Genomic DNA, 18,973 nt, shown 5'->3' on the forward strand with positions numbered 1-18,973 from the left:
CCTGGAGTCCTGGGATCGGGTCCCACATCGGCTCCCTGCTTGGTGAGGAGTCTGCTTCTCCCTCTGACCCCTCCCCCCTCTCATGCTCTCTCTCTCATTCTATCTCAGATAAATAAATTCTTTAAAAAAAAAAAAAAAAGTCCTTTTCAGAAAGAGATGCCTACAAGATCACCCGACACATCAAAGGCAGTGAATTCTGAACCAAACACGTGTCCTTTCCCAGCAGCTCCTCCATTCTCCATCCCTCGCATCTCTGTCAATGCCACCGTCGTCCTTGCCACCTGAGCGCAGCACGGGTCACTTCTGGCTCCTTCCTTCCCTGCAATATCACACTCAACTGGAACTCAAGGCCCTGCCTAGCCCTTACCCTTGATTGCTCACCAGGCTCCATCGTGGCTCAGCCTCCTCACCCGTCTTCCTGCCCCATCGCCATGCCATGGCCCTATCTTTCTTCCAGGTGTCTGACTTCCACTATGTCACCCCCGGCTCCAAATCTTTCAACGCCCTGTATCTTCCTAATAAAATTTTTTAAACGCCCTATTCTCACGATCTCTTTCCAATCTCATCCCGCATTTGTCTTTTACCAAGGACCTATGCTCTGCTACATTCCCCAAAACCACTGTGCACTTTTCTTACTTGAATCTTCTGTCTCCTCGAAGAATTTCCCTTCAGCTGCAAAGCCATCTCTCCACAACTCAGCCTTTCAAAACCCTAGCCACCCATGAACAGCAGGGTGATATCACCTCCTCCTGGAAGTGTTCCTTGATTGCCCTGGGACTCCCTTCTTCTGGGCTTCTTACTGCTTCGTACACCTCTGCTCGCCCCTTTCACCCACCTATCTGTACCACTCCTCAATGCCTCCCATCTCCCTTATGAGATGTGAGGTCAGAGCTGGAGTGGCTTATCCTGCCCATTTTGCGTCTCCCGAGACTTTGTCAAATACAAGAATGCATGGGTGAATATCTTTGATGAATTGGGTTAGGTGCTGAGTAAGTGCACCCCCTCCCCACAAGCTGCTATTGGCCATGACCTCCAGGGGGTGAGCAGGCAGCTGTGAGACAGGTCAAGTGAGAGGATGTTGCAGGTGATGACCCAGAAGGGCAAGAGGAACAGGTGGGAAGGATGAGGCAGAGACGGAATCACCAGCTACACCAGGAGGGGACAGGAGCCGCATTGGTGATGGGGTTTGGTGCCTTTCAGGATACAGGCAAGTGGGGAGGGAAGTTGGGAAGGAGGGGAAGTCTACTTCTTTAGTCGACCCGGAACCTGAGACTGTGGTCTCCAAGGTCTCGGAGTTATCCTCCTGAGCCCTTCAACACCTGTCTGCTGGGCCCGCGGTGGTCAGGGGCACCCTGAAAGGTGGTGTTGCAGAGGAAAGCCCCATCTGGTAGTCTTGGCTGCAACACCTAACTACTTCACCCTGAGCGAGAGCAGGGGTGTACTTGCTATTCACAGGAAACACATTCTGGAGGTCCTTGAGAACAGGCTAAGCTAAAAGCTGTCCACGTTTCCTATCAAGGTTACCCCTTTCAAAAATGCTTTGAGGGGCTCTGTCGGTGAAGTGTCTGCCTTCAGCTCAGGTCATGATCCCAGGATCCTGGGATCGAGTCCCGCATGGGGCTCCCTGCTCAGCAGGGAGCCTGCTTCTCCCTCTGCCTGCCGCTCCCCCTGCTTATGCTTTTTCTCTCTCTCTCCATCAAATAAATAAATAAACTCTTTTAAAAATGCTTTGAATACTTGTGGCTGCCCACCTCGTCCCACAGTGGGGTACTCCCATGTCTCCGACCAGTGACAGTGGGAGCAGCAGAGGTAAACCCAGCTGAGGGTGTGAGCAAGGACGCCGAGCTGGCTAATCCAGACACAGTCTTCCTCCTCGGCCTCTCGCTAAGTCAGGACCCGTTTACCTGTGCTCTTGGCATAAGAATCGTTTGGCTCCAACCCTCTGATTCGAATATCCTCCCACATGGCTCTAACTCTGGATTATTTTCTCCTTTGGGACTCAGTGGATTTAGCTCTTTCGCCGAGCTCCTTCAAACGGACTCAATAGAGGCTCATCTTATCAGAAACCAGAAGGCAGTGCTCTGAGCCGCATTGGAATCCGCGCTCGGTAAGCTCAGAAGCACAGCAGCATTTGTCAGCGGTGGTCATTGCTGTCAAGCCACCGTCCCGGCCTGAGCAAGGCCCTGAGGCAGCTCAGCCTCTGTTTCAGAGAGCTCGGATGACCCTTGACTTCGGAACCAGCTCCCCCGGGAGGCGGCGGGGTGGGGTCGGGGGAGGCGGCGGGGCGGGCTCAGGGGAGGCACGTGTTGCTGATCCCTGACTCGGGCTGCACGGGTCCTTTTTAGGACGAGGTGATCAAGAAGCCCCAGCGTTGTTAACTGCTGAAGACTTCCATCCCGATGAAACCCGCGGCCCAGCACCTCGAGCTGCCCCGAGCCACCAGGCTCTAAGGAAGGCCTGGCAGAAAGCCCTCCGGCCCCTCTCATGAACAAGAAGGCATGCACACGGCCTACTTCACCATCCCTGGGCGGTTGCTTTTAGTCCCTGATTCCCAAGTTCTGTTTGAAGAGAGGCTGATTTTGTGGCTACTGTGGCCAGGGAACCCAAGACTGATATCTCAGAGCTGGAGGGAGCAGGTTTGAGCCTCAGGCCCAGACCGGGGCGGGGTGGGGGGGCTGCAGGAGGGGCCTTTCATGAGTCGGGTGTGGTCTGATGCCAGTTCCAGACAGGGAGCTCAGGTTTGGGACTGTCCCTGCTCAACGCATTCAAAGTCCCTAGAAAACACAGGGACTCGGTCACCGCTGTTCTTCCGGTTCTGTGTTTGGTCCCTAGGTGGGGTCTGGAGTCAAAGGGAAGTCACACGTCCTGAGTAATGGTAATAGCGATAATAATGACAGTGGCTAACACTGAGCCACGTTTATCATGCGGCAGACCTTGTGTTTCATGCCTTACGTGGGTTATGACACTCGATCATTTTAACAGCTCTATTAGGAAAGTCCTAGAATTATGCCTGTGCTTTAAATGAGGACACTGAAACCTCAGGGGTAAAGGGCCCTGCGATTCCCAGGGCTGGCTGTGGGCCCCGGGGGTCTGGCTCCAGCTGCCAGCGGTCATGCTCTCCTCTGGGTCGTCGTTAGGGACTCTCTGGCCTGAGGCTCCCCTCCCTGCCTCACTCGGAGATAGGAAGCTTGTGTGGCAGGGGCCTCCCTTGGGGGCTTGCTCCAAGTCTCCGAACACGACACTTGATTCCACATGTGGCTGGGTGACGCCATCTGTCACAAGTCTGCGGCACAGGGAAGGGTTTTCCGGGATGCCAATCACTTTATCATTCTGGTGACAAGCTCAAGGCTAGAAACAGAGATGGGATGCAGCAGCTTCTTGCTTTCCTATCACTTCCCAGCAAGTAATTTCTTCCCCGACCTCTACTTTAAAGTGGAAATTAAAACAGATGTGGCTGGATTTCCTAAAATTCTCCCTTTGGTGGGGGCACATTGCCAGCCGCACTGTATCCCTGATGGGCAACAGGGCCTGCTGTGTAATTTGCAAGGCCCAGTTGCAAACAGAAATGCAGAACACCTTGTTCAAAAAACAGGGGGGAAAAGCCTTTTTCAAGGTACAGTAACATAAAGCTTTATCCTTTCTTCTGCAACCTTTTTTGGCCAGTCATTGTATTTTTTTATTTCCTAATTATTTTTGTTTCAAATAAGCAAAAATAAAAGTGTTTCATTCACAATTTTAAATGACTAGCATAAATTTTATCATTCACCTTAATATTGTATGATGTTAGTTTTTTTAAATTTTTCTTAAAGATTCTATTTATTTATTTGACACAGAAAGAGAGTGAGCACAAGCAGAGGGAGTGAAAGATAGAAAGAGAGGGAGAAGCAGACTCCCCACCAAGCAGGGAGCCCAATATGGGGCTCAATCCCAGGACCCTGATCTCAGCCCAAAGGCAGACACTTAACTGACTGAGCCACCCAGGTGCCCCATGATGACAGTTTTAAACACAAAGAGCATTTGACTCAGAAATAGAATTGCCAAAATAACACATTTGTGTTTCTAGATCTTATGTGCATGTACGTATTTTGTTTTTACCAGAACCGTGGAAACATTACACAAAAGGATCACAACTGTTTTCACTTCACTTCTTGAGAATGTGTGCTTTCTACCAACATTGTCTGTGACGCGAGAGGGAAGCCTGGATGGCAAAGGAACTAGGGATGGCCCCAACCGTCCCTTTCCTTGTGTGGTATCATGTTGGCGGTAAATGGTTGGCCACTAAGGGAGGTCACCCGGGGAAGAAAGGAGGTGATGGGGCTTCTTGGCTGTTGGTGTTTCTTAGTACGCCGCATCCTTCTGTCTGCGTTTGAGGCAAATTCTGGTTCAGAGATGTCCCTTGGGGTTGTTGTCATACCTGCTTCCTTGTAACATGCTTCCCTGGTATTGATTTTGAGTCCTGCTGAGCTCCCACAGCCCGCGGGCACTCCAGAATTCAAGAGCGCGGCGGCAAGGAGGGGCAGACACTGACGTTGCTCGTATCTTCTCACATACAGGCTCCATTGTCCCTTTGGACTTCCCTGACACGATACAGGCTCAGAGATAAATTCATTAAGCAAGTCAAGACAGCAGCCGGCAAGCATCAAACCAAATGCCAGGGCCTCCCAAGCACAGGGCCCGGTGTGATTGCCCGGCTCCGGCATCCGGGATAAACCAGCTCTGATGATCAGAATTCTAGCTAATTCAGAGAAGGGAGGCGTGAACCCTGGGGCCAATGCCTCTGCGTGCCTGTCCTCCTCGACGTCTCCTGGAGGAAGGTAAAGGCTGGCCTGAAGCGGAACTTAAGGGGGTCTGTTGAAGGGGAGGGGTGGTACCCTGCCCTGTCCGTCCGGCTAGGCTCCGACAAGCAGGGGCAGAGCTCATGGTTTGGTGGCGTGTCTGTCAGTCGTGGATCTTCTCTCCTCCAGAGATGCCTGGGATTCACAAATAAATCCTAGATTTCTGACGATCTGATACTGGAATGGGCCTTGTAGATTAAACTAACCTGAGAGGGTTCAGTGTAAGTAATAGAAAACCCAACTCAAACTGGCTTAATTAATAAAGAGGATTTATTGGTTCATGTCGACAGAAATTATTTAGCTTCGTGTGTGTGTAATTCAGTGGGTGACAAATGCCCCTGAGGACCTAGTTTCTTCTTGCCTCTCCTTTTTGCCTTCCATGTGTCGTTCTCAGGCTGACTCACCCTCACGGTGGCAAGATGGCAGCCAATGGCCCCTAGAGCACGGTGCTTGCACACCAGTGCCTGGGGAGGGAGAGAAGCCTTGCTTCTGGAAAGTTCTATCCAAAGAGTGAGAAAGCTTTTTTCCTTTTTTCTCTGCTTGAGTATGCTTGGCCCAAGATGAGTCAGAAGCTTATCCACCAAATGATAACCTATCCAATGAATCCTACTCTGCTGATTAATTTACAGCTAAACCTCATGCCCTTCTCCAAAGCCCTGGGTGGTGTCAGCTTGTGCCAGAGCACATAAACTGCATAGGAGACGGGGAAGGTGGGCAGGTGGGGAGATGTGAACAAAAAACGGGTGATTACCTAGAGAGGAAGGGGTTAAGTCTAAGGAAGCTACCGTGATATGCTGTCAGAGCTGGCATCAGAACCCAGCAGGATACAAAAATGTGTGATGTTATCAAAACTTTAACAGTGAGAACTGGCGGGGGCGGGGAGCAAGCTCCCCAAAATGCATTTGAATTCGTAATGACGAAAAAAATGCTGTATTTATTTATTTATAATATATTTATTTATAGTTCATTTCTTTTTTATTTTATTTATACAAACAAAACCTATATGTGCCGGCCATTTAACAGATGGGGAGTCTGAGAAACAACAAGGGGAAACAATTGCCTAATCACAGTGCCATATAGTGAGCTGGGGTGTGCATCTGCGAATGCATTGTACAGAAGAACCTGGCGGCCCAGGAGGTCATCTAATTTGCCCCAAGCCGCACAGCTAAGGAGTGACTGGGGCCAGGACTGGACCCAGACCCGTGCAACTCCTGCAACTCTGCCCTCTCCCAACCCCAGAGGGGCGAAATGATGGCAGGAGCAAGAAGAAAGACCCCAGGCAGCTAAGAACTCTCTTCCACTGTGTGTCAGTAAGAAGTTGTAGGAGACCATCTCCTATCATATTCTATGGGAGCTAGCGCCAAAGAAACAGAAAGGGAAAGAAGACATCGTGAAGCAAATTCTGTAAGTGATAAATCAAGTTGTCAGTGAATCTTGGGCGGGGAGGGGGAGAACCATCTGCGGTGGGGAGAGGCTCCCAGGAAGCGCAGGGTCGATCCTGGCTAGCTGGGCAAACTCCGGTGGCTTCTGGCATCCTGGCACGGGCAGAGCAGCAGTTTATAAACTCCTTTTCTAGAAGCTGTCAGAGTTGGGAGAGGTGGTGCAGGAAACGTGGGTCTTAGACCTGGCAGCACGCTCATTGGAGACATTCTGCTCTCTCAGAGAGGCAGGTCTGGGCTTGCACCCCTTCCTCCCTCCCGTGCAGTCATGCGGTGACCTCCTGCCATCTGCTGACTTGCCAGAAGTTCAGGCGTCTTGGAGGCATCAGTAGACGGCACCGCAAAGGAATCGAAAGGGTCTGTGTGTTTCTAACTCTAACCCGCTCCTTCTCCTTGCAGCCTGCTTCATTGTCCTGCTTTCCGCTCTCTGTGGCCTTCACAGGGGAGACGGCCACTGGGCTGCTGGACACCATGGGGCAGCCGCATCTGGCCACAGGACCATGGCGCTGTATCTTTACACATAAAACTTATGCTTGGACACGCTGGCTGGACCCAGGAGGATTTCCAAATGCATATTAGTTATAGCAGAAGGACCTGGTTGAATGTTTTTAAAAGACTGACTCCTGGTCCTGCTCTGGGAGATACTGATGTAATACGTCCAGGGTGGGGACACATAGCTGCTTTTAAAAATCTGTGCCTAGATGATGTGGTACCTGTGGACCAGGCTGGGGGCCAATGGGCTGGAGGTGTCCCAAGGTCCCCTTCCAGCTCCTGTGTTCCTGTGCGGAAGCCTGTCGTGAGCAGTATGAGAGATGCTACAGTAATGTGTTTGGAAACGCACAGAGCGTTTCTTCTGCGGAATGCATGAATAAATGCTTCCATAAGTCACATATATTAAACAACCTCAATAATCTAGAAGTATGAAGTGTCAAGGGAATGGGAATCTTCCTGAGTAGCTAAAAACCAGTGTCATGCGTCAGTCAGTGGATTTAAACTCAGGCCCTGGAATGTCGCTAATGGGGACCCCTGGGTTCTGTACACAGAACCGAGCTAGTCCTATTTCATTAGAGACCTAGCAAGCCTGGTGTTCTAGTCTCCAAGTTCATAGCACGCTGGAGTAGAAGTTCAAAAGCATGGGAGTTGTTGAATAAGACCTCAGAACCCTAATGGCTTAATGAGTTTGGGGTTTCTCCTTGGGGTGATGAAAATATTTTGAAACTATATAGAGGTGGCAATTAGACAACTTTCTGAATACGCTCAGTGCCGCTGAATACTTCACTTTAAAATGGTTAATTTTATTTTATGTGAATTTCACTCAGTAAAAAGAAAAAAAGGAGCTAAATAGTAAAAAACAAAAAACTAATACAAAATAGTACTCTTCGATTTGTAATAGGCAAAAGCTGACAGTTAGATGGGAAATAATAGAACAAAATAACGTTTGCACAGAACTAAAGTAGCTGAGAAGTCTGGGGCTGTTTAGTGGAAGGGCAGACAACCCAACCACTTCAGCAGGCCCTGAAGCTGTCATTATCATAGGGAGTTCAAAAATAAACATGTTTTATGTGGCTCTGCTCCACCCTGCTTAGGAAGTCAGGAGTATCCTTTAAAAAAATGTCCTGTGCAAAATCTGTCAAGTAAAAGATTTTTATTGAGGGGGTGGGGAAACAAGCCTTTGGAGCCTGTGGTTTAGTTATCTGGGAAATGACTTTAACTGGAATAGTTCATTCACTAACGAGGCTGCTTAAATGAAGCAAGAACCTACAAGGCCTGTTCCCATAGACATTATACTAAAATCACTACACTCACTGCAGGAGGAGGGTATTGGGGAATCACCGCTCCGTGATTACGAGTTTCTGTTCGGGGCGTTGAAAAAGTTTTGGAACTGGAGAGTGGGGATAGATACCCAAGATTGGGAACATAATTACTGCCACTGAATCGTCCACGTAAAAATGGTTACAGTGGCAAAATAGTGTTATATTTATTATGTCATAACAAGACACGTAAAAACATAATTTTTAAAACCCCATAATATGCCCACCCCCCCAAAGAGCCTAAAGAGGGTCATTGTGATCCTGCTGATCAGACAGAAAGCAAATCTAGAAGTAAGGTAGGTACTAAGCAATACGTGAAGAACAGCAGGGAAAGACGCCTTTATTAAATTTATTAAGACCATTCGAAGCCATCTGTGCGCTGTTTGACCCTCCTGTGAGCAGCAGCTGTTTTTATTTATTAGGAATGAGCAGATATAGAAGCCGTTACTCAATGTTCATCTCGCAGCTGGGTTTTGAATTGAAAGGCAGTTCATATCCAACAACTTTGGCATCCAGCATTTAAAGGTCTTTGTGTGAAAAGGTTGCATCGAGGCTTGGAAAGTATTTATTATCTAGTAATGGTTTTGGGGGAACATCAGAGTTATCGAGGAAGGCAGGCATCCCCAGGTGGATGACTGGAGCAACGTGCATATTTGATTTTACTCTGGGGCCCTGAATCTGTGGGTCTCTGTCTACCCAGGAATTTTTATTAATTTCAGTGGAATATGGTGTAGCCGTGGGGAAACGGCTTATTTCCTCTAAGTCCCAAGGCATTCGTGGGAAGTAAAAATCAAATCAGAGCTAAAACTTGAAATGTCATTATAACAGAAGACTTCGATTTTACAGTGAGCATCCCCTTTCTTGGGCTCCGGTGACAGATGAATCGGTCAGGGGGACTTCATTGCACTGCGGTAATAAATTAGCCCCAGAATCTCAGTGGATCAGAGCTGTAAAGGTTTATCTCTTGCTCATGAAAATGCCACTGTGGGTCAGGAGCTCTCCCGGGTTCCGATAGACTCCCCAGGGTAGTGTGAGGACCTCACACTCCAGACTACTTCAGTCTTGAGCACGGGCTATTTCGACCCATGGATTCCAGGGGGTCAAAGCAGGGGAGGAAGACCAAAGGTCACGTGTCAGGTTTTAAAGGCTTTGTCCCCAGAGTGTCCCACAGCGCATTGGTTAGAATTAGTCACACAGCACTGGCTACCCACCCGGGGAGGCTGGGAAATGGGAGGGACACTCATGGAGCCATCAATGTCTCTGCCCAGCCACCAAGTATGATGGAACCTGGTCATTTGAGCCAGACTGGTCACAGAGGGCAATAGGCATTTCTTTCATACATTTTAAATAATATATCGTACCGTCATTAGTTCATAATAGGCCTAGAAGACAGACACCTGAGAAAAGTAGGGGAAGCATTGCTAGTGGGATTAAAATTACCATTAAGAAAGGGTTCAGCCAGTTAATAGCCAGAAGAAGTGATATCTGGCCCCTGCTCTGCCTGATGTCTGGTGGACAGCCACTCAGTCCCCTGAGCATGCTGAAGACCAGGTGGCCCGTGAGACGGGGTGCATTGGGATCGATGGGCTCACAGTTTATAGGAACAGCATCTTCTGCAGAAATCTCCTGGCTCTTCCCAACTGGCCACTGTGCTCTTGAATGCATTTCTCTTAATCCTCGTTTGTTCTCTCCCCCTTGTAGGCATGAAGTTTTTGGAAGACTGCCCCATACAGCCCCTCATTCCTCTCTACTTGCTGGTGGGTGGGATCATTGGAGCCTTAAAGGTGAAGCATGTTTATCCGTTTTTTGTAGTTCTGGCAGAGATGTAACTAAATGTAACTAAAGTATGCGTCCTTTAGTTGTTTGCTACTGGCAGGGCAGCCAGAACAACTCCCCTCCCCCCTGCCAAGCCCCAGGAAGCCCAGGGTTGTGGAAGCAACAGGGCAAGGGGGGTCCTGGAGTCCGCTTGCAGAGACATGGGTTTTCCCAGGTAAGGAGCGTTCCTTCACCAGCAGCCGGGCCTCTTTGCCGCAGCTTCCCTCCTCCTGCCCTGCGTTCCGTGCGCGGCGCTGCGGCTTCGGTCCCACAGCAGCTGACGCGGAGGCGTCATTGACTGCCAATTAATTTTACCTTTGAGTCCAGCCAGTGTAATCTCGGCCTTTCTCTGTGCTTCTTTTTCAAAGCTTCCTGTGAAGGGCAGTGGAGTTCGCAGCTAGTTCAGATGTATTTACTCTGAGCAGCTCGTATTTCCGTTCTCCTCCTCATTCTTAATTGACTAGCACCGGGTCCGTGAGCTGCAGTCATCAATCAAAAGCTAACCTCGGATGTTCAGGGGTCGGGGTGCTTCTCTGTCATCCTCAGCTTATGTCCGTGTGGGGAGCCGGTTTGTTCGTGGGTTGTATTGACATCTGTTTTCACAGGAAAAGGGACGGAAGAAAAAAATACGGAGGGGCCTGAATAGCCTGCAGTTAGGTTTCTGAACCCCTGGCCCCCAGTAGTGTCCCACCCGCCCAAAGCACCTCAGGTCTAAGGTACGCTAAGCTATGTCCAGTCTGCCTCCATTTACCAGCGACCCTTCCGAGCCATCCACGCCCCCCTCAGAGCTTCCTGTGTCCAAAGCCAGAACACACAAGCATCTGTTTTTTTCTCAACATGGTTTCACAAAAATGAAGCACAAGCGAGAACTAGGTATAAAATTTCATTTGGACCCACTGAATGTTTCCTTTGCCTGCTTCCTTCTGGAGCTTGGGGCCTTTAAGAGATGCTGGCCAGGGGCATTGGTCAGGGTACTGATAGGCCATCAAAGGAATGTCTTCAAGATTGCTGCTCTCCTTTGCGGCCAGAAGTCACAGGCTCAATTCATGGGAAACATGTCTGATTTGAGCCAAGTGCTCAGAGCGTCTGATTACTTCACTAGTAAGTGCCCCCCAGCTCCCGACAGCAGTCTGTGGGCAATGTTCTGGAACGTGCAGGAGCACGTGTCCCCCCCCCCCCACCCTGTAACAACATTCCCACGGGATCTGTTTAGGACTCTGTTTAGCTGCAAGGAAACCCAGAGGCTCTCTGCTCAGTGGGGCCGCCTGTCCCCTGTGGCCCCGTGGTGTTAGGGGAAAGCTCTGATGGATTGAGCGCCATAGAGATGTTCCAAACAAGGGCAGAGTTTTCAGCAGTAATTACGCCCGCTCAGCTCTCCCTCACTGAACTCTCTCATCATCAGGCTGTGAACTGAAACTTTCCTGTGGAGATGTTCCCGTCCACGGGGTCTGTTCCCCTTAACAACGGCAAACTTTGCCTTTATGAAATCCAGCCCAGAACTCAAAGGTAATTTATTTTAATGAACAAACTAGGGCCCGAATAAACAACATTGATTTTTTTTTCCCTGGCAATCTAAACCTGTTTGAAGCCAAATTAAATTTTTGTGCTCATCATGGTGAGGTAATACACAGTATATCCATAGCCATTAGAGCAACAATGAGCAGGCTTGTAGAATTCTCAGACAGAGAATTTGCGGGTGAGGCCAGGGCTTTGTCTGTAACCCTCTCGAGACACTGCATCGCGATGCCCAGCATCCTTTCCCAAATGCTTCAGATAGCGCCTAAGTGTTGCATTTGATTGAAGAGAAAGTTGAGCGGCAGCGACTGGATTGTTCCCAGAGTCCCAACCCACAGGAAAGATCAGAAAATGAATTCAGCAGGTCATGACCATTAAAAAAACAAAAAACAAAAACAAACAAACAAACAAAAACAGAAGAGAAACTCTGAGAGTGCTCAGTGTGACACATGGGGACACGTGGGTACGTTGGCCACATAGTTTCTCATCTGAACTGGGACACTTCTGTGAGTAAAAGGGGACTCTAATAACAGTCCTCTGAGGAAAACAGCACAAACCATGGCTTCTCTGAGCCAGCGAGGACATCCAGTCCCCTGGCTGCTAGATTGTGATGTAAAATGTATTTGTTACTGAGGGCCACGATAAAAAGAAAGGTTTAAAAACCCTGATTTAGTGGCCCTCTACCCACCTAATGCTCCACTTCATCTCCCAGTAGCCCACTGCTCAGTACAAATTTCTAGCACCAAGTGAGGGCGTGCCACGTGACCTTAGTCCTTAGAAAACCTCTCTGAGGCAGGTACTTGTATCAGAAAGGATTTTTGAACACAAGGAACAAGGAACAAAAAATCAACCAGCTGTCGCTAAGATAAGAGGTCATGTATTGGAAGAGCTCACAACAAAAAGGTGGGCGGAAGAGGAAGGAACCAGACGGCTCCAGAAAGCCTGGGCAGTGGGACCTACTTACAGTTTCTTCTAGAGTCACAGTGCCCACAAAGCAGACCTGGGGGTAGACAGATACGTGGACCCTGGGCATCCTGCCGCCCCTGGCATGCCGAGAGTATGGAGAAGGCGCCTCTAGGGATGGCAGATGCTGGGATTTTCTCTCCTGTACACCTGTGGTGGGTGGGGGACACCCACAGGATGGGGCCTAGCTGGGAAGAAGAATGGGTGCCGAGTAATGACAACTTGGATATAACTACCATCAGCTCCAGCTTACAGACGAGCAGACAGGCTCACAGTCTGCTTCTCTTGACTTTACACAGAGTAGGTGGCAGAGCTGGTGTGCCATCCACTCCTGCCTGACCTTGAGTCCCCCTCAGCTGCTCTTCTCCATCACGCCGTTTTCCTCCTCTTTCCCAAACCCACCACCCTTCACCCTCGCCACACCACTTGCCCTCCAAGGAGGTCCCTCCCACCTCTCCCTGCTCACAGGGTTCCAGAGCCTACGCCCTCTTCCAGGAAGTCCTCTTTGGATGGGCCATCTCTGTGCAGGTGGCTCTCTGGACCTCTCTGAGCTTCACTGTCCTTTTCTTATGGAAATACTCTGCCTCCCAGCTGGGCTCTAAGTCATACTTGTAGCAAACCTGGGCAGAGTGGGACCAAACAGGAGCACCTTCACAGCAAAGAGCCCCTCCCACTCAACATTCTCTGATTTAAACATCTGGGGAATGTGGTGTAGACAGTGGCCACAAGTGCGGACTGACACCCATCTCATCGTTTTTACCCACTGTGGGCCTGGCTGAAATGACTTACCTTCTCCGCTCCTTAGTGTCCCCACTCATGAAGCAGAGACGAGACAATACGGAGCTCCTCGGGGTGAGCATTAACTGAGCTCACACAGGCCAAGCAGCTGACCAGCAACTTTACTTGGGCTGTGCTGTCCTTTCATAAGTAATAACTCTTCATGTAGAAAATAAGAGCATAGGAGAAGCACAAAGAAGGAAATCAAAATCACCTTCAAATTCCACCAGCCAGAGAAAATCACTGCTGATATTCTGGCCTGATGGCTCCAGCTGTGGAGCCCCCAGGCACCCATTTAAGTAATGCAGACCCCCTCAGGTCTCTGGGCGCATTCATTGAGAAGGTGCCCATTAAGCACTCATTCCAGTACAGGGACCTCCCTCTGTACAAGGTCCATTGCCAGAGACACTGTCACCATTGCACACAGAGCCCCCAGCTGTGTCTGTCTCATCTGTCACTCTTCACCCCCAGGCTCTGATCCCACCATCCTGCAGGTCCCCTCCACCGACATTTGCATCTGGAATTTTAAATGTGACACATCCAAATCTGAAACCATCATCCACCTAAAAGCACAGCTTGGGTTCCTCTGGCCTCCATCTCTCTTGATATGATCACTTGCTCCGTGGCCCTGGTTTGGAACCCTCTTGGCTCCATCTCTTGGTTCTGTGCTGCCTCCTCGCCAGTCTGCCACACTGTCAGTAATTGGAGGATTTTTTTCTGAAGCCCAGTTCTCCATGGGTTAGGGATGCTGTGAAGGTGGCCTTAGGTGGCGAGGGCGGGGGGTGGGGTGGTAGCCTGGGACTCTGGAAGAGAATGGATGAGCTTCGTAGGTCTTCAGAAGACATCATTGATCAAGTTGCTAGACACAGGGAAGACAGGGAACCAGGATTCCTTAGCAAAGCTGACCTGTGGTCTTCTGTAGGTGCATCTGTAGAGGAAGCATCTGGAACTGAAAAGTGTGAGTGCCATCAGAGCTGGGTGAGGGGGTGGTCCTTTGTGCAATAAAATGGGAGCAGCGTTTCCAAGGGATGTCAGGGGAGCCTGGAACTACCCAGTAGGGTGAGATGACCTTTGTCTCTCTACGAGGAATTAGCAAGGCTAGTGCTCAAAGGACAAGGGTCTGTGCTCTTGACTGGATGGATTCCTAAGGACAGGAGGGATGCCCTCATGCTGCAGGGTCCCACTTGGGATTGCAGATCCCTAGAGATGGTGAGTGGTGGAAGCATCCACCACAAGTAATTATCTGTTTACGAGCCTCTTGCTGTTGGACTGGGGCTCCAGGGAAATAAGGACTAAAATTGACCTTTGGATTTGGAGGCATGGAGGTATGGGTCGAGGCGTGGTCCCATGGCATCTGGAGCTCACCAGGTCTGCCAAGTGGCCTGGAGGAAGCAGGAAAGTCTGCTGGGGGCTCCTCACCGGGCAGAGGGTCCAGCATCAGGACCAGGCATCCATGTTACAAAGTCATGTGTGGCGGAAATGTGCTAGGACAGGAGAAGGGAAGGTCTCTCCACCCAGCTTCCGGTCGTCAGTGCCCGGAGCAGTGATTGGGCAGACACATTGAGCTGGGGATGAGAAGACAGTGGGACCCAAGGGCAGAGCAAAGGACACCCTGGAGGCATGAGCCATGTGTTGTGACTGAGGAAAGTCATGAGCAAGAGGGAAGGTGAACCAAATACAGCTGGACCCTGCCCTTTGTTCTAGTGCAGAAGGAACAAAAGGAGGTACAACCAGCATCGTATCTACAGCTTGGCGAGGTGAGGAACAGGGAACATCCCGGGTTTCTAGCTTGGGCAATGTCACCACATGAGGGGATATGGAAGGTAACAAGTTCTGTTGTCAGCGTACTGAGCCCAGGGTCTGAGGATACTCAATGGAGCTTTACATGCTTCTGAACTCTGGGGGAATGTTCTAGAAAGATGCTGCAGACTTGGGTGCCATCAGCCTATATGCAGATGAGGTCAAGGCTTGGGCCACATTTGAGAGTCACCAAAGAGGGAAGCTACTGGTAGAGGCAGAGGCACAGAAGGGCTTGGGAGAGAGGATGTCAGCTTTGGCTGAAGGCAGACCTGGTGATCTACTCTGGCTCTTCAGAAGACTTCCTGGTCCTTAACTCCTTTGTTTCTGAAGTGGGGAAAGTAATGTGCATTCCATAGGGTCATTTTAAATAAGACAACATGCCTGAAAGCGCTTAGCATCTGCAAGACTCCGCTCCGGCTGCCATGACCCGGTGGCTTAAATAACAGAGATTTACTAGGGGTGGGGACGAGGGCACTTCCAGCTGATGACCACAGGTATGTCTGTGGCCATGGGAGGAGGAGGGGCAGGTCGCTGGAGCCAGGAAGGCCAAGGATGACCTCAAAGTCGATGAGGCAAACCAGAGCAACAGCGAAACTGGCTGTGGAGATGAATTTCAGTCAGCAAATCCCTTGTCCAGAGCGGCTCCCGCATCTCAAAGGCAGATGCCACCAGGGGTGCCGACTCAGGACGGAGGTCTTCACTCTTGCCCACTCTAATTCTTCACCATTAAATTTCACTCCTTGGCGGCATTTCCAACTCCAGCATGTGCCCTTCTCATAATAAATCTCTCTCTTTCTGTTTGTCCCCTCTCTTTCTCTCCCCTCTCCTGCCTGACTTGGCCACTCTGCCCTCTGACCCTCGCTCCCTACCGGCACGCAGGTGTCTCTCCTGCTGCAAGACTCCAGCAGGATGCGGCGCCTTCTGTCCAAAGCCATGGTGACCCACCATGACGACGATGATGACTATCCCTGGAGGCCAAAGGTGTGGGAATGTTATACCCACCTCATCCTCAGCCTCCTCCTCTTCATCTGGTCCCTTCTGGGAAACGACTGGGTCTTTTCCGTTTACCTGCCTGATTTTATTTCCCCTTTCCAGCAGCCTCAGGATCGTTGTGACAAAACCCTGCACCTCTTTGCGGTAGGGGTCCTCATGCTCAGCCATACTGGGCTGGTCTGACTCGCCCTATGCGGCAGGTGTGCCTATGTGCGGTCCAGGTGAAGATGTGTTGTCGTGATGACTGAGAACCACCCCCTCCAACACCCACAGGCACACATGCACATGCACACACATTCACACATGCACGTGCACACACACGCGTGCATATACAGATACATAGGCAGACACACTCACACAGATATGCACAGTGGCAAGGGAAGGCCATGCCAGAAAGGTAGGAAGTCCTTCTCCACAGGTATTCAAGAAACTGCCAAGATGCACCCATATTCTTGAAGACTAAGGAAACTCTTGCCTCCCTGGGCCTGGGGACAGCACGGTGGCTTTTTTCAGAGTGGGACTTTGGTACCCATGAGTTCGCAGAGAGATTTTTTTATTTGAGGGGATGAGGTAAGGTAAGGCAAACAATGGGACACCTTTGAATCACATGCCGTTCCCAAGACTGTCACGAGAGCAAGGTTTGTTGTTGTTTCTGTTGCTGGTGCTGTGTTGTCATTAGGCCACAGGCAACCCCAAGTTCTAGAAGTCGGTCTCTCAAACAAGACCTATCTTGGTCTCACAGCACTAGCTTTGTTATGAAAAGGAGAAAAGTTCTCTCTCTCTTTTTTTAAAGCATGTATGTATTTATTTATTTATTTATTTCAGAGGGAGAGAGAGAGAGAAAGAGACAGAGAGACCGCCTACATGAGCAGGGGGAGGGAGAAGCAGACTTCCCCCTGAGTAGGGAGCCCAATGCGGGGCTTTATCCCAGGACCCCGAGATCACGACCTGAGCCAAAGGCAGATGCTTAACCAACTGAGCCACCCAGGGGCCCCAAGAAAGGTGCTGTTGTTTAATAACTCCAGGAGTCTCTTGGGAAAGTTAAGGAGCTCTCTTTCCCAACCCTGAATCAGATAGGTTTGATCTGACACGTAAGGGGATCCCAAGGACAGCTGCCAAGGTCAAGGAAGTCAGTGCCCCCTGGGGCTCTGGTGTGGGGAGTCAGCCTGGCATCACAGAGAGCAGCATGCCCTCACTTTGTGCCTTGGGTGGTGCCACTGCAAATTCTTTTGCTTGACCCAAGTTCGCTTCTTGAGCTGGTTGTCAGGGTACATCTCTGTGAGTTGCTGATGGCATAAACCTGTCTTGTATAGGTTTTGGCCAGGCTGCATGCAGAGTGTTAATGTAGGTGGGGTTTTTTTGGTCCCTGAGTTTAAATACTCTACAGAAGCAAATCTACTTAAGGTCTGGTTAGGATTGGGAAGCCTTTGGCAAATCCATCTGTCTCGAAGTTCAGGATGAAACCAAAGAGCGAACACTGACATCCCCTCTTGCTGCCATTGTTATGAGTGACACTCCTAGGAGCTGGGGTGCCATGTCGGTGTGTCAGAGGGGAGCACCGAGACTTTAGAGTTTTAGATGAAGACTCGGTCGTGTGTGTTCCTAGAGCCAGTGCCCACCTGGGGCTGGGGGGGAGGTGGGGAAACCTTCAAAGTTGTGCTTCTCTCTCAGCCATATGCACAGTCTCTGTCTGTTTACGTGATGCTAAACTATTTGCTTGTTTTGAGGGGGAATGCTTTATACTCAGCCCCTCAGTGGCCGTCAGTGTGGGCTCACTTCTCTCAGATGGCTCATCAAAAGGCTCACTCCTCTCCATGCTTTAAGAGAAAAGGACCCGTGAGTCCTGTAGGGAGTTCACAATGAGTTCGGGCATCTGTCATCTGCCCTCACTCTCTGTCTGGGTTCTTCCTCCGTAGGAAGAAGGGGCTGGATGCGCCCTCTGCTGGGCGAAGGGCAGAGAGCCCTTATTTTGCCCCTCTGGGACTACTGGGTTTTCATTTTTCACCCAAGCCATGGAAGATCAGAGGGAGTACCACTTGAAGTTCCCACCATCCTCTGTGATGCCCGAAGTCATTCTCATTGTGCCCCATGTCACTCTCTCCATCTGGGAACAGGCAAGGTGTTCCATGGGCAGCCCCTTCCTCCCGCTTTCCCTAGGTGATGACTCGCCACTCACTCCCAGTCACTTGGCTACTCTCTGGACACAAACGAACACAACTGAAAGCCAACAGAACCTATTTGTAAGCTCAGTACAGGCCATACATCAACCAGCATGTCACTTCACATCTCTGACACTAACTCCTGAGCAAGCCCTAAAAAGAGTGTCCAGGATCCCACCTTAAAAATAAGCCAAGCCTATATGGTTAGGGCAAAGCCTGACTGTTATCTAAGGAGGAGAATGGCCTGGCAGCCCTCTGCAGAGGCAGGCTCCCTTGGTGCACAGGGACCACATGACCCACTCAGGTACCTGTACCCAAGGATGGCAAACAGTTTTGTTCTCTCCTGCTAGCCCTCATCACAGCTGTACATTGTACTGGGAATGACTCTGAGGCTCTATGGAGACTCAGCAGGAAAGTGTGCTGGGACTGTGGAGCCACGCCCCTCAGGTGCAGGAATGGGGAGGCACCAGCCCTGCCACGATGGGCAACTCCACCCTACAGTCCTACTGGGGGTAACCCCAGCGTTCTGGGGACCAAGCAAATGGAGTTCCTCCTGCTCACGGCTCAACACTGTTCTCACCCCATAGTGGTGTTGAAACACTTTACTGTGCCCTTGTAAGTGACTTACAGGAGGAGTCTGGCCATAGAGAGACTATGACAAGGGGAGGATGTCCAAGGGAGCATATCACTGACTCCTCTTCATCTGTGGTCACTGAGGACCTGAGCCCATGCTCCCCACATTCCTCCCCCACACACGTTTCTAAGACTGTGCTCTGGGACCTGGGCAAAGGGTGGAAAGAGCTTATGGAAAAAATTCTTTAAAAAATCATAAAACTGGCTGTTAGCAGCCTGCAGATATTGGCTGG

This window comes from Enhydra lutris, unplaced genomic scaffold, assembly GCF_002288905.1.
Source record: "Enhydra lutris kenyoni isolate GAN:26980312 unplaced genomic scaffold, ASM228890v2 scaffoldscaffold15, whole genome shotgun sequence".
Lineage (NCBI taxonomy): Eukaryota > Metazoa > Chordata > Mammalia > Carnivora > Mustelidae > Enhydra > Enhydra lutris.